The following is a 13,114-nucleotide window of genomic DNA, read 5'->3' as shown; positions in this document are numbered from 1 at the left end:
ATAGAGTTAAGAAAATAAATGAGGAAGTTCTTTATGTGTAAACCCTGACAGTCCTCCAAGATTGCTGAATTTAAAAATCAGGAAGCAAAATATGTATATAATATATCAAAAACTGTCTAAAAATTGGGGAGAAAATATTTAGTGTTTGTACGTGCAAGGTTAATTTCATCTGCCAACTTGACTGAGCTCCAGGATGCCTAGGTGGCTGGTAAAACATGTCTAGGTATGTCTGTGAGGATGGATGAGATGAGCATTTGAATCTGTAGACTAACCAAGATCATCTTCTCTAAGGTAGATGGGTATTATCCAATCCTTCCAGGGTGTCAACAAAACAAAATGTCAGAGGAAGAGTGAATTTGTTGCCGGCTTGAGATGAGACAGCTATCTTCTCACACCCTTGGATATTGGTGTCCTCAGTTCTTGAGCTTTCAGACTCAACATGGATTTACACTATTGATTCCCCATATTCTCAGGCCTTCAGACTGAGACTGAGTTATGCTACCAGCTTTCCTAATTCTCTGGCTTGGCAGATTATGATAATTCCTGGTCCCCTAAACACATGAGCCAATATCTACACTTAATCAAACAATCTCTCTCTCTCACTCATTCTTTTTCTCTTTCTCCTTCCCTCTCTCTCTACTCACATACACATATTCTGTTGGTTCTGTTTCTGTAGATACCCCTGAATAACAGGATTTGGTGCCAAGAATGGTTCTAAAGAAACAGTATTTTAAGGATAAGTTTTCTGAATTGGATCTGGAATCTCTGGATTTAGCTTTCTGATCTGATTAGATTTATTGATGCTAATTTAATGGCTTTAATTCCACTAGTTTATTTCCACACTGATTATAACGATACATAAAATACTGCATTGGATACTTCCAGTCAACCGCTTATAAGAAACAAAGAGCTAAGGGACTCTGTATATACTTTCAAACATTTTAGAAAACTAAAGGATATAATCATATTGCTGGACAAAGTGAGCTCTGGGATTTGAATTCCCAGCTCAAGTGCTGCATAAATGACTTAAGAGTTTCTGAGTGTGCCCTGTAGGAGAGCCTTATGTCCTGTAGCTGCAGGGCTGAAAATGCTGAAAATCAAACACAGAACTTTATCTTAAGATTGGCTGAATTACAACACAAGTTCAACTTCTAGCCTTTCAGAGTATAGACTGATAAAGTAAGGGTATTAATTAGGGAAGAATGGAATATTGTAAATTGAGATGGGAAAGTGTAGGTAGAAGACCTTGATGAAGCTGGAACATTAAGCTTATAAATTCTGATGAGTCTTCTTTGTCCGGGAAGAGGTCTCCCCAATCCAGTGAAAGTATCCCCTCCTTCTCCAGCAGAGGCAGCCTCCCACTCCTAGTGGTAGCAGCCTCCCCACCCATGGTGGCAATGGCCTTTCCAGCTCAGTCTGAGAGGATTAACCCTGAATTGCTCACGGAAACAATAATGACTTCACCTGATGCCACTACCATGCAAGATAAAATGGAAGCAACAGGGTCTCTCTCTCTCTCTCTCTCTCTCTCTCTCTCTCTCTCTCTCTCTCTCTCTCTCTGTGTGTGTGTGTGTGTGTGTGTGTGTGTGTGTGTGTGTGTGTGTGTGTGTGTTTCCAAGAGCAGGAGAAAACGGAAGTCCTCAACTCAAGCAGAAAGAGCTATGTGCCCTTCCTCTTGCTCTCTTCAGGATGATTCCCATTCACACAGATGAAGACAGTCTTCTTTAGTTGGTCTAATGATTCAAACGCTAATCTCTTCCAGAGGCATGCTTCCAGACACACCCATAAATAATGTTTTACCAGCTACCTAGGCAACTTTATATGGTTGACATATAAAGTTAACCATTACAGATACCATGAAACTAATAAATTAGAGTAGTTACCTATTTGAGGAATGAAAACTAAGTGTATGGGGAAGGATAAGAGACAGAATTTTTACTGTATGTGTTTTGGAACCAGTTGTATAATATATTATCTATTATAAAATTAAACACATCAATTTAACAAAAAGAAAACAACAACAACAAAGTTGCCCCTACCTTATACTCTGGAAAGAAGCCAGCTGTCAGATTGTACATTCCCACAAACCAAAAGAGGGCAATGACTACGAGGGAACCAGTGATCAACCAATTTTCTTTTTCTTATTTTATTCTTTTCCAATATTTTATTATTTGCTCAAATATAGTTCACGAGATCATCAAAATCATTCTGTGCAAAGCTCAGTCAATATACCAAAGTGCTACTCAAAAATATATTACAAGATAACGTATTCATGCTTTCTGAAAAATTATATCTATTCCCTTGCTCAGACCCTTTGTTCTTCTTTCAAAGTTATAATTTATGAGCTACAGATATGAGCCAAGAGAAAAAAATGTCAAAACTTTCCATGATACGTGTTTTGTGATTAATGTAAGGAAGCACGATTTTTAGCTTTATTATAATCAAACTTAACAGGATCTTTAATTGTATTTAATAAATAACTGGGCTAGCCTAGAACAGCTGAGTTAATATGAATTAGCATGACAACTGATAAAAGTACATACAAATAGATAAAATTATTTTTATTCTTTTTTAACCTGATATGCCAATAAAATTTTTTTATTTGAATTAAAATGTGCAAATACATCTTAAGTTCAATTACATTAAGATAAAGATGTGAAAAGCAAAGTCTAAAATTACCCCTGAAAAGTTACCAACTAGGAAATAAGCCAGATATCACTGGATACATAGTAACTTAATGCAGAAAAGAGAAAATTGTACAATTCGGTCCTATCCTTCCAAAATTAAGTGTATCGTTCCAATGTCTTATTTCCAATACACCTGATTGGTGCTCTAAGCCATTTCTCCCATTTTTACACTGTTTTAGTATAGATTTTTCAAAAATGATTATTAAAGCAGTGCCTGTTCCTAGCAAAAAATATTTTTATATACTTAAAAATGAAATTTGTATCGTCCTACTAGGCAACGATAACAAATGTTAATATTTTATTTAACCCTTTTTATGCATGTAAATCAGAAGTCCTTCTTCATACTAAATTTTGTACTCTGCTTTTTTCACTACTATTTCATCTCTATTTTCCAATGCTATTATCAACATTTCAAAATCAATGATTTAATAGTGTATGCCATAATTTAATTATTCCCCTTTTGTTAGCCAAATAGTTTATTTCTAGCATCACATTACTACAAATTGCACTTTAATGAAACTGTGTATGTCTCTGATTAATTACATGGAATTAATTCCTAAAAGAGTTATTACTGAAACAAATAAAATATTTTTAAGTTTCTTGATAAACCCAGTGGATGTCTTCTGTTTATACCCATTCAGGGAATATTTTTCCATACCGCTAGTAACCGTCCCTTGATTTTCTTTGAAATATGATTTTGGCTGGACATAGTGGCTCACACCTATAATCCCAGCACTTTGGGAGGCCCAGGCAGGTGGATCACTTGAGGTCAGGAGTTCATCACCAGCCTGGCCAACATGGTGAAACCCCATCTCTACTAAAACATACAAAAATTAGCCAGGCGTGGTGGTGGGCACCTATAATCTCAGCTACTAGGGAGGCTGAGGCAAGAGAATGGCTTGAACCCAGGAGTCGAAAGTTGCAATGAGTTGAGATGGCACCAATGCACTCCAGCCTGGGTGACAGAGATAGACTCGGTCTCAAAAAATAAATAAATAAAAATAAAGAATATGGTCTTGGTAGGATTGGTAATCAAAGTGCCCAATGATCCACTGACTAAGTCACGATCATGAAACCAAAGCTAGTAAAGTAACACTTTCCATTCTAGGAATTCGAGCCTGTAGCACACAGACACAAGAACAGAAAAGTACTGATGTTGATTCAGCCCATCAGTGACGGTACCCGGAAAGGATTACATCATTTCCTCTTATGTTCTCTGCAGCCATTCTGTTTTCTCTCATTTTCTTTTGATTCCATAAGCTTCAAAACATTTTCCTTTTGTTGTGGATCTTACTCCTTAAATTAGTCATGACTGATTTCTATAGCATGCAACTGAAGAATTCTGTAAACACCAATGAAGAATCTCACCGGAAGTTTAGGGGTATCTGTAGTCCACCTTGTTTTCATTGTTTTGATCAACCTTTAGATGGGATACTTATAAATTTTGGTAGTCAGTGATAATGCTTACTGTGCCCAAATTATATGCATTGCACTTAGAATAAAGTGATAAATATGAGCCTCCTTCTTCAAGAAGTTTTCAGTCCACTAAAGAGGATGAACATAAACGAGCAGTCTTTATATTGAGAGAAGTCTTTTAATAGGAGAAGATACCAATGTTGAATGTACTTCCTCTATTTTCCATTTATTTGTAATTATGGTATTTTTAACTTAAAGTTGTTAACTTTTGTAAGGTAAAATCTTTTCCACATTATGTTTCTGTTTATGAAGACTTTATTTTCTCCTAGCTTGTTTCAGAGTTTCTTTATGTTTACTCTCTCTTCATCTGATACTTATTTTAAAATACAATGTTAGGTAGGGAGTTTACATTTTTCACAAATAATTATTCACTTTTCCCAGAACCATATATAAATCACTTTGTACTTCCCCACATATTTGTGATTATTTCATATAGTGCTTTATTTTTGCATATTTTAGAGTTTGCATCTGAGGTTATTTATTCTCTTCTGCATGTTTGTTTGCATGTTAATCATCACTTATAATATCTTAAAATACTTGAAAGTGAAACTTCTCTTAATTCATTTTTTATGTTAAAATCCTTGGCTGTTATAACCTACTTGTTATTCTAGATGAACTTTAAAATCTCTGTAAATTTTACAACAATCTCGTTGGAATTTCGCTGGGATTGTCTATATGTATATATGTGTATATACATACACATTCAATATTACTGTTTTTCTCTACTGATTTACATTTATTATAAATTTCCCTTAGGAAGCTTTTGAATTTAATAGCTTCTGATTGTTGGCTTACAATAACATAAAATCAGAAGAAAATTTCAGGCAGCATTGAAATAACTCTTTATAACATTTAAAATATAAAGTTTGGCTGGGCATGGTAGCTCATGCCTGTAATCCCAGCACTTTGGGAGGCCGAGACTGGTGGACCACCTGAGGTCAGGAAATCGAGACCAGCTTGGCCAACATGGCAAAACCCTGTCTCGAAAATACAAAAAAATTAGTCGGGTATGGCAATAGGTGCCTGTAATCCCGTCTACTCAGGAGGCTGAGGCAGAAGAATTGCTTGAACCCAGGAGGCGGAGGTTGCAGTGAGCAGAGATCACACCACTGCACTCCAATCTGGGCGATAAGAACAAAACTCTGTCTCAAAACTAAACAAAATACAAAGTTGAAAAAAATGTATATATGTTATATAAATTATATATATATGTTGTATAAATAATATGTATATGAAGAGAGAAACCAAGAGAGAAAGAAAGAACCAACAGAGGGAAAAAAATGACTATTTTAGCTGCCTTAAATAATTCAGGATCGGCCTATTTGTATTTTTGTCAGCAGAACTAGAAACTGAAGATTATCTTTTATTTCTTCACATAAAATAAATTAGGCCAAAATAATGACAAATTTTATCAATGCCATCTATTATTTGTTAGTTGTTGTTTATTTTAAAATACAGCACCTCTCCTGTTTATAATTAGCTGAGTTCACTCAAAGAAACTGACATGCATTACTCATATTTTTCATCTAACTCCTCAAAAATCGGAATTCAAGCCATCGGTGATGCTATCACTATTTTATAAAAATAAAAACTAAAGTAGTGATGAACTATGATATATACCTATCAGCCCCATGACTGGCATAGACAGACACAGAATTGAGGAGGCCTATTAGTTCATATGCCCTATTCAGGAAGCCACAGTGCATTTGTGAGCATTTAGCACAATTATTCCTGTCTAGTAGCATCTAAATTTACAACTAATTGTATGCAAACAACCTCTACTTCTGGCAGTTGTTTTTGCCTGAGTACTAGGGTCCTAAGAAAAGTTACCCACATGTCTTTCTGTTCAGTGAGGAATTGATTCAGCCCTGATGTCATATATATATATATATCAAGGAAACCTCTCATAGCCGAAGACTAATCAAAATGCTAACTACAATTACTCACAACTAAGCGCAATATATCAGTTATAAACCATCAGTTTCAAATTAGCATTTTAGGAGATTTAAACGTGTTTTCAAGCCCCTGTGGGAGGTGTTTCCTGACAGAATCTATCAATAACTTTGTTTTTTCCTTTCTTTGAGAACCAAGAAATAGGTTTTTAATTTTTTAAAATCCTCTCATTTTCGATGCAAGTTACCCGTATCTAGTTTTCTTGTTTTGTTCTAAAACAAACAAAAAACTAACTTACAGCAGTAGCTTTTAAATTTTCTTAAGCATTTTTTTCTTATTCTAGAACATTCAAGGAAAACAATAACAAACACTGCACACAGTTTTGATATTTCCTGGAGTCCCTGAAGTTCATCTGTCAATCACACTGAAGTCCCAAGTGACTGATGTTGGGAAATAAAAGGTCCCGTAAGAAGACAGAAATAAGAAATCCCATTTTAGAGATTCTATTTTGTAGATTGTAGTCTTTAGACTAAATTCCATAGAGTCTATAAATATGTATAAGAGCGTATATACATCTATATGCTATAGACATAAAGCATGAATTAAATACAGGCTGGGTGTGGTGGTTCACACACTTGGGAGACAGATGCAGGTGGATCATGAGGCCAAAAGTTTGAGACCATCCTGGCCAACATGGTGAAACCCCAACTCTACTTAAAATACAAAAATTAGCTGGGTGTGGTGGCACATGCCTGTAGCCCCAGCTACTTGGGAGGCTGAGGCAGGAGAATCACTTGAACCCAGGAGGTGGAGGTTGCAGTGTGCCAAGATCACACCACTGCACCTCACCTCAGCCTGGGCGACAGATCGAGACTTCATCTCAAAAAAAAAAAAAAAAAAAAGGAACGTAAATGTTTTACTTGCAAAGTTACCTCCAGCCTTATAAATCTTAGATGACATCCCTAAATGTATCCTAATTTCTCATTTTCTTGGTCCAAGCATAATATTAATACAATGTATGTTAGATATTAAAACAATAACATGCACAAGCTAGTAGATGCAGTCATTTCTCCTCATTTTACGAAATGTAGTACTGTTTAATGAGCAACTGCAAAGATTTAACTTGTATGTTTCATCGTTAATAGTGTTTCTAGATCTTCCACTTCAACTGAACTGGCAATAAAAATCAACTTCATCTGAACTGGCAATAAATAGCATCTTCCTGGAATAAGTTCTTCCTTATAGAAGTTGCACTAATCACCTGGGTTCTTCCCAGCTCTAAATATCTGAATCCTGCGTAGCTCTCATAAACATTTTCATAATCAGCTGGAGCATACTAGATACGGTAGCCATTTGTTGATTTACTTGTGGTTTTAAAACATTGTTTTCCAAAAGTTTTGCATTTTAGCAGAAATAAAAACTAGGGCAAAAAAGATAAAGGCTTAAATAAGTGGTGAATGCATTCTTGAATCTGGAGAAATAAAATATTGAGATAACAATATCAGAAAGTCTTCCTCCATCTTCTAAAACCAGGGTGGGTAGAAGCAACCTTCAAGACTTTTTTGTTGTTTTTGTTGTTGTTGTTTATGAGACAGAGTCTCACTCTGTCACTCAGGCGGCGGGGTTGGGGGGGGGCAGTGGCATGATCTTGGCTCACTGCAACCTCCGCCTCTCAGGTTCAAGCAATTCTCCTGCCTCAGCCTCCCAAGTAGCTGGGACTACAGGTGCCTGCCACCATGCAGAGTTAATTTTTGTATTTTTAGTAGAGACGGGGTTTCACCATATTGACCAGGCTGGTCTTGAACTACTGACTTGGTGATCCACCCGCCTCGGCCTCCCAAAGAGCTGGGATTACAGGAGTAAGTCACTGTACCCAGCCTGAAGACTTTTCATACATACGATGTACCCTGCACTATTCTCCTGTAATCATAGAACCTGTGAATAAAATGGCATTAATTCATTATGTGCTATAGTTTCTTCAGAGTGCAATTTCGACTTCTAATATGAAAATAATGTTTGCAAACCAGTTTTTGAAAGTCAAGCTAGGTTCCATTCTTCCTATGAGAGTAAGTAATAATTCTGAGACGTAAGCTAAAGACCCTAAAGAAAGCAATAAAACAGAAGCATAGAAAGCAAAACGGGAAACATAATTGTACAGTTTTGTGCATAAAACAATAGAAGCTAGGATCTAGGTAAAGTTTTGCAAAGTTTGATCTGTAATTGGACTGACTGTATCACCAAATCTATTTTTAATTAAAGACAAGCTTACTTGAAAATTGTTGTTTCAGCATTTCTTACTAGAAGATCAGATCATGAGTTATTTTTTTTTTTTCATGCATAAACTTTAAGGAAACTTTTGACCTCAAACCCTAGTGGGGTTTTTTTTTTTTAAATCGGTTTTTCCAGAGGTACATAAATGTGATACTTTCAATGTGGAAGAGAAAGAAGAATTCTCATTACAAATATGCTTTTGAATCTTTCCTTACTACTAAAATTCACTCATCCCCTTTGAATCAATTCTGTAGATTTGACTTTGGACAGTCATAAATGCTGTTATTTTGTTTTAAATGTTGTTAATTTGGAACCATTATGCTAAAGGATAATGTTGTCCTCTAGTTCCTCTGAAAAATATAACTTAATTTTAAAGATATTTAAAGGACAGATATATTATTGCTGAATAATCATCTTTAGATCTCTCTTTTTTGCCTTCAATCCTCGCATCTTATGTAATGTTATTGTTCTCATACATAGCTTCAGGAGCAATGTGTATTATTTTTCAGTTCTTACATTAATTTGTGAAGGTCTATATGAGTGGGAAAGAGATTGAAGAGGAAATGAGATGGAAAGAGATTGGTCCATGGGATAGAGGACTTAGAATAAGTAGCTTGGTAGGAGATAAATATATAAGTTATCTATATTTTTATGATCTATTGCACACCAATAAAATATAAACTGCAAAAGGGTAGGGATTTTTGTGTGATTTATTCATACATGTATTCATTGAGTTCATATACTACTGTATATATTCATTCACATGGTCCAAGAAAACAAAACAGTATTTTACAAATAGTAGGAACATAGTACAATTTGTTAAATGTCACTTGAATAAACCAGTATCATGACAGATTACTAAAGAGAATGAGAATATTCCTTTATGAAGCACATTCAACATTCAGAATGGATTCGTGAATTTGTTTCAAATGCAGCATGGTGACATTCTCTCTGAGAACCTTTCCAGTATGCACATGTCTTGTGTGGTGAGAGAGAGAGAGAGAGAGAGAAAGAGACGGCCAGACAGAAAGAGACAGAGAAAAAATGAGAATGAACTTCTCATTTTCTAACAAGCTGAAGTTACTAATTTCCCTAAAATTTTTAGTTTTATGAAAAGAATGATTTCACTATTAATAAAAACAAATTATTATAAACCTCACTTTCTTACCTATTCATGTAAAACACTAATCGTGACTATTTGACAAATAAGTTATATTTCATAAAATATTTGTATCTATGGGCATTGCTATTCATATCGATGTGAATATTTTAGAAAAGTTATCTGATGAGTATTAAAATTAAGATCTTGTACAAGTCAAAAAGTGAATTTAGTGGCCCAGGGTCTTGACAAGTTGACATTACTTGCATTACAAAAATTCATCTAGAATATATGGCAGTCTAAGCTCATGGGCTGCCCTGAAGCAAAACAAGTTAAAGCTGAAGTGCATTTGCAGAAGTGGTAGAATTTGAATTGCTTGTATAAACTAAGTGGCTGGCACTACCCATTAGCTCCCATAAGCCTGTGCCCACCTCCAACGCTGACACTGCATCATTTATGCTTACGCTTAAATGTATTTCCTATGGCTTTATCTTAATATTTAAGACCACTGACACATTTCTCTGCATTGATTATATTTGTCCTACTCGTTTAAAAAATTATCTGAAAAAATATTTTCTCCAAATAAAAGCTACACACACACACACACACACACACACACACACGTGCACACACAACGCTAAAATGAGCACAAAGGCTCCCAATTCCATTTTAAGACTTGTGGCTTACTCCAATACATAATGTCATGGATTTATGTTACTTGATATCAAGGCGAAAAAGCACTTTCTTAGCCAAGTTGTTAAAATTTTCCTTAGATGTTCCATTTTTAGTATTGGCTGTTACTGATAGCTTAGTTTTATTTTAAAATTGTTAATAAGTATCATACACTTTAATCCTATTTCCCTCATATCAACCTATGAGAAAAACAAAAAGTTTTACCAGTCCATCGTATTGCATAAATGAAACACAAAACTAAAATACACTGCTTGGCCAGTTTAATAACCTTATCAAAGTCCTGAAGGTTTCAATAACTACAACATTGTAATATTAAAATAATCACCTGGAAGTAGGCAAATTTGTATAGAAACAGCAACCACAAACTATATACTTTATTTAATCACATCAGAAAGCCACACTTTTAAGCCAGACGTGATGAATGCCAAAAAGAAAATAGCACCAATTTTTTAGTAGTCCAAATGCAGTATATGTGACTAAAATCATTTAAAAAATCCATTTACATTACAACAATTAAGTGATGAAAACCATGAGACCATCCTTGGACACAAAACTAATATCACCACTTTATCATAAGTTATTAATTTGCTTTAAAATAACTTAGTTACTAAATTGGGAGAAAATAGAATATTTACAATGAAAAATAACTATTGAAAAATGTCTGACATTTTTGGACAGCTCCCTCCTGATTTTCTACAGTATTTTTTATTAGGTGCCTTACTTTCATTTTCTCTGTTTTACCAAATCAGAAATGAGCCCAATCAAAGTGGTTTCTGTGGTTTGGTTTTGGGTATTTTTGTTGTGTTGTGATTCGTTTTGTTTGGGTCAAAAGATTCCTCTAGTGAAAGAGATTACGGAGCTACATAACATGAAAAATGCTGTCCCCAGTTCAAGATCCGCCTCCTTGTATTGAGCCAATTTTTGTTTTACCAAAGCTGGCAGGCAGGGAGCTGATGTTCACCTCCATTCCCCGCTGCAACCCCATAGCCAGTCAAGGACCGGAGCCTCTCCCCATCTGAGACAGAGTGAGGAGAGCTCCTTAGTACTGAGGTATTTCAGGAACTTTCCTAAGCAGATACTCCCACGGAGACAAGAAGCCACAAAGAAAACAATCGCCAAGAGTAACTTTGTGCGTCCTGAAGAGGGATGGAGAAGCCACTGCACTGAGCTGCGGAGATTCGGATTTAGCCCAGTAGCACCATCCATTTGCAGCGGCGCACAGAACTCGCCTTCTGCGCAAGGCTTTGCAGCACAGGTGGAACTCTCAACAGCTTTATCAAATAAGATAATCTAATAGCAAACAATGCTCTGAAGGCAGCTGGGTACCCTAACCTGGTTACCCTGCGTGGTTAACGTGCCCTGTGTTTGATGGCCCAGAGAGCAGCGGGCCTGAACTTTCTCGGCACCAGGCCGGGTCTCAATCGGGGAGGTCACGCGTGCCAAGGCGGCCTGGGTAGGCAGTGGCCCCACCCGGACGCCTAGCCGTCGGGCGTCCAAGCCCCGCTCGGCCTCCACCGAGCTGTCCCGCTGCGCCCTACGCCGCCACCAGGCAGGAGGAGCCGCTGACAGAACCTCAGAATGGGACTCTCCATCCTCAAGTCTGCGCTCCAGAAGAGTGTACCAAGCCTCCCACGCGGGGCTTCAGATACCTAAAAGTCGTCACTTCCCCAAGAGTAACCTCCACCCTCCACCCCCAACTTCTCTTTCCTCCTTTTCTTCAGCGATGCAGACCAACAGTTACTTTCCCCTCTCCTCCCTTCCGCTCCGAAGTCCCCAGGACAAAGTAGGACTTCGGGAAGCCTAGGTGAACCGGCCTCTCCCCTGGCGCGCCAGGTCCACAGTTCCTTTTCATCAACGCAATAAAGTTCAATTTGCTCGGCTCTTTACGAGCCACGGTGGACTTCCCCGTGCGCTCCGTGCGTTCTCCCTCCCGCCGAGCCAACAGCATCCTACTCACTCCAGCCCAGCCTGGGTCCTTGAAGGACGTCGGGCCACGCAGAGGGGACCCACTGCTCTCGCTGCAAAGTGCCCCAAGCCGCGCGCGCGCACACACATCCACATCCACACTCACACAATGCCATCCCCGCGCTGTCAAAGTCTGTCAGCGCGGAAGGGAGAACGCACCAGCTGGAGCCGCACGGGCGCGGGCAGCAGCCCAGCCCAGCGTCGGGACTCGCAGTACCAGTCCCAACACCTTTGTCGGGGTGCCCCGGCCACCACGCGCCTCGTAACCCCCAAAGACCACGCCAGCCGTCCCGGGTGTCTCGCGGGCGCTGCCGGACAGGACCTTACCCGCGGGACGCTTGGTCTCCGGCCGTTGGGCTGGCGCGCGGGCCACAGGGATGCTGCAGCCAGGGTCCCGAAGATGATGCTGCTTCGCTGCCGCTGCCCCGATCCCCGGCGCCAGCATCACTTCTCTGCCGCCCCCGCCTCCTCGTGCTCCGCTCTCTTGGCCGCCCCTCCACGGCGGCCGCCTACAAAACCGGCGGCGCCAGCGGCGCGGCGGGGTGGGCAGCAGCGGAGGCGGCTGCTGCGCCCGCGCGAGCTCGCCCAGCTGCACTAGTAGAGCAGCCGCGGCGGCAGCCGGAGCACCCGAGCCCGGCTGCGCTTCCCCGGCGATGGCTCTGGCCTCGGCGACTGACAACGCCCGGCAGCCAATCGCTGCCTCGCCCCGCGCGGCGGGGGGAGACCAATCAGAGCGGAAGGCCCAAGGTTTTCCTCCGCCTTTGCTCAGCGGGCTTGTTTCCGGGAGAGGCGGGGATGCTGCTGTGGTTTGGGATGGGGGAGGCGCGGGAGGGGCGCCGGGTAGGGGACTCGTGGCCTGAGAGCCTTAGGTGAGGAGAGAAAGCCGGGCCCGCAGGGGTGGGCCTGGGGCTCTTTCTGACCGCCAGGAGCCCGCGGCTTGGCAGGAAAGGGCGCCCCGGGGTGACTCTTTCCCCAGAGCCTCGTCCCTGCGGTTCAACGTCTTGGCATCGCTGGGGTGGGGTAAAGGAGG

The 13,114-nt window shown here is 39.6% G+C and overlaps 1 protein-coding gene across 1 annotated transcript in view; it reads right to left on the bottom strand.

Annotated features, from left to right (window-relative positions):
• The window catches only part of B3GALT1 (beta-1,3-galactosyltransferase 1), a 583,718-nt gene extending 571,072 nt beyond the window's left edge, over nt 1–12,646 (bottom strand). The window contains exon 1 of the mRNA XM_017548485.2: nt 12,412–12,646. The gene's annotated coding sequence lies outside the window, so the exon portion shown is untranslated. The remainder of the gene's footprint in view (nt 1–12,411) is intronic.
• Between the last annotated feature and the right edge of the window lie 468 nt (nt 12,647–13,114).

Source organism: Cebus imitator, unplaced genomic scaffold, assembly GCF_001604975.1.
Source record: "Cebus imitator isolate Cc_AM_T3 unplaced genomic scaffold, Cebus_imitator-1.0 Scaffold10, whole genome shotgun sequence".
In the NCBI taxonomy this organism is placed as follows: domain Eukaryota; kingdom Metazoa; phylum Chordata; class Mammalia; order Primates; family Cebidae; genus Cebus; species Cebus imitator.
The sequence above is the reverse complement of the archived record's forward strand: the minus strand, read 5'-3'. Positions and strand labels throughout refer to the sequence as shown.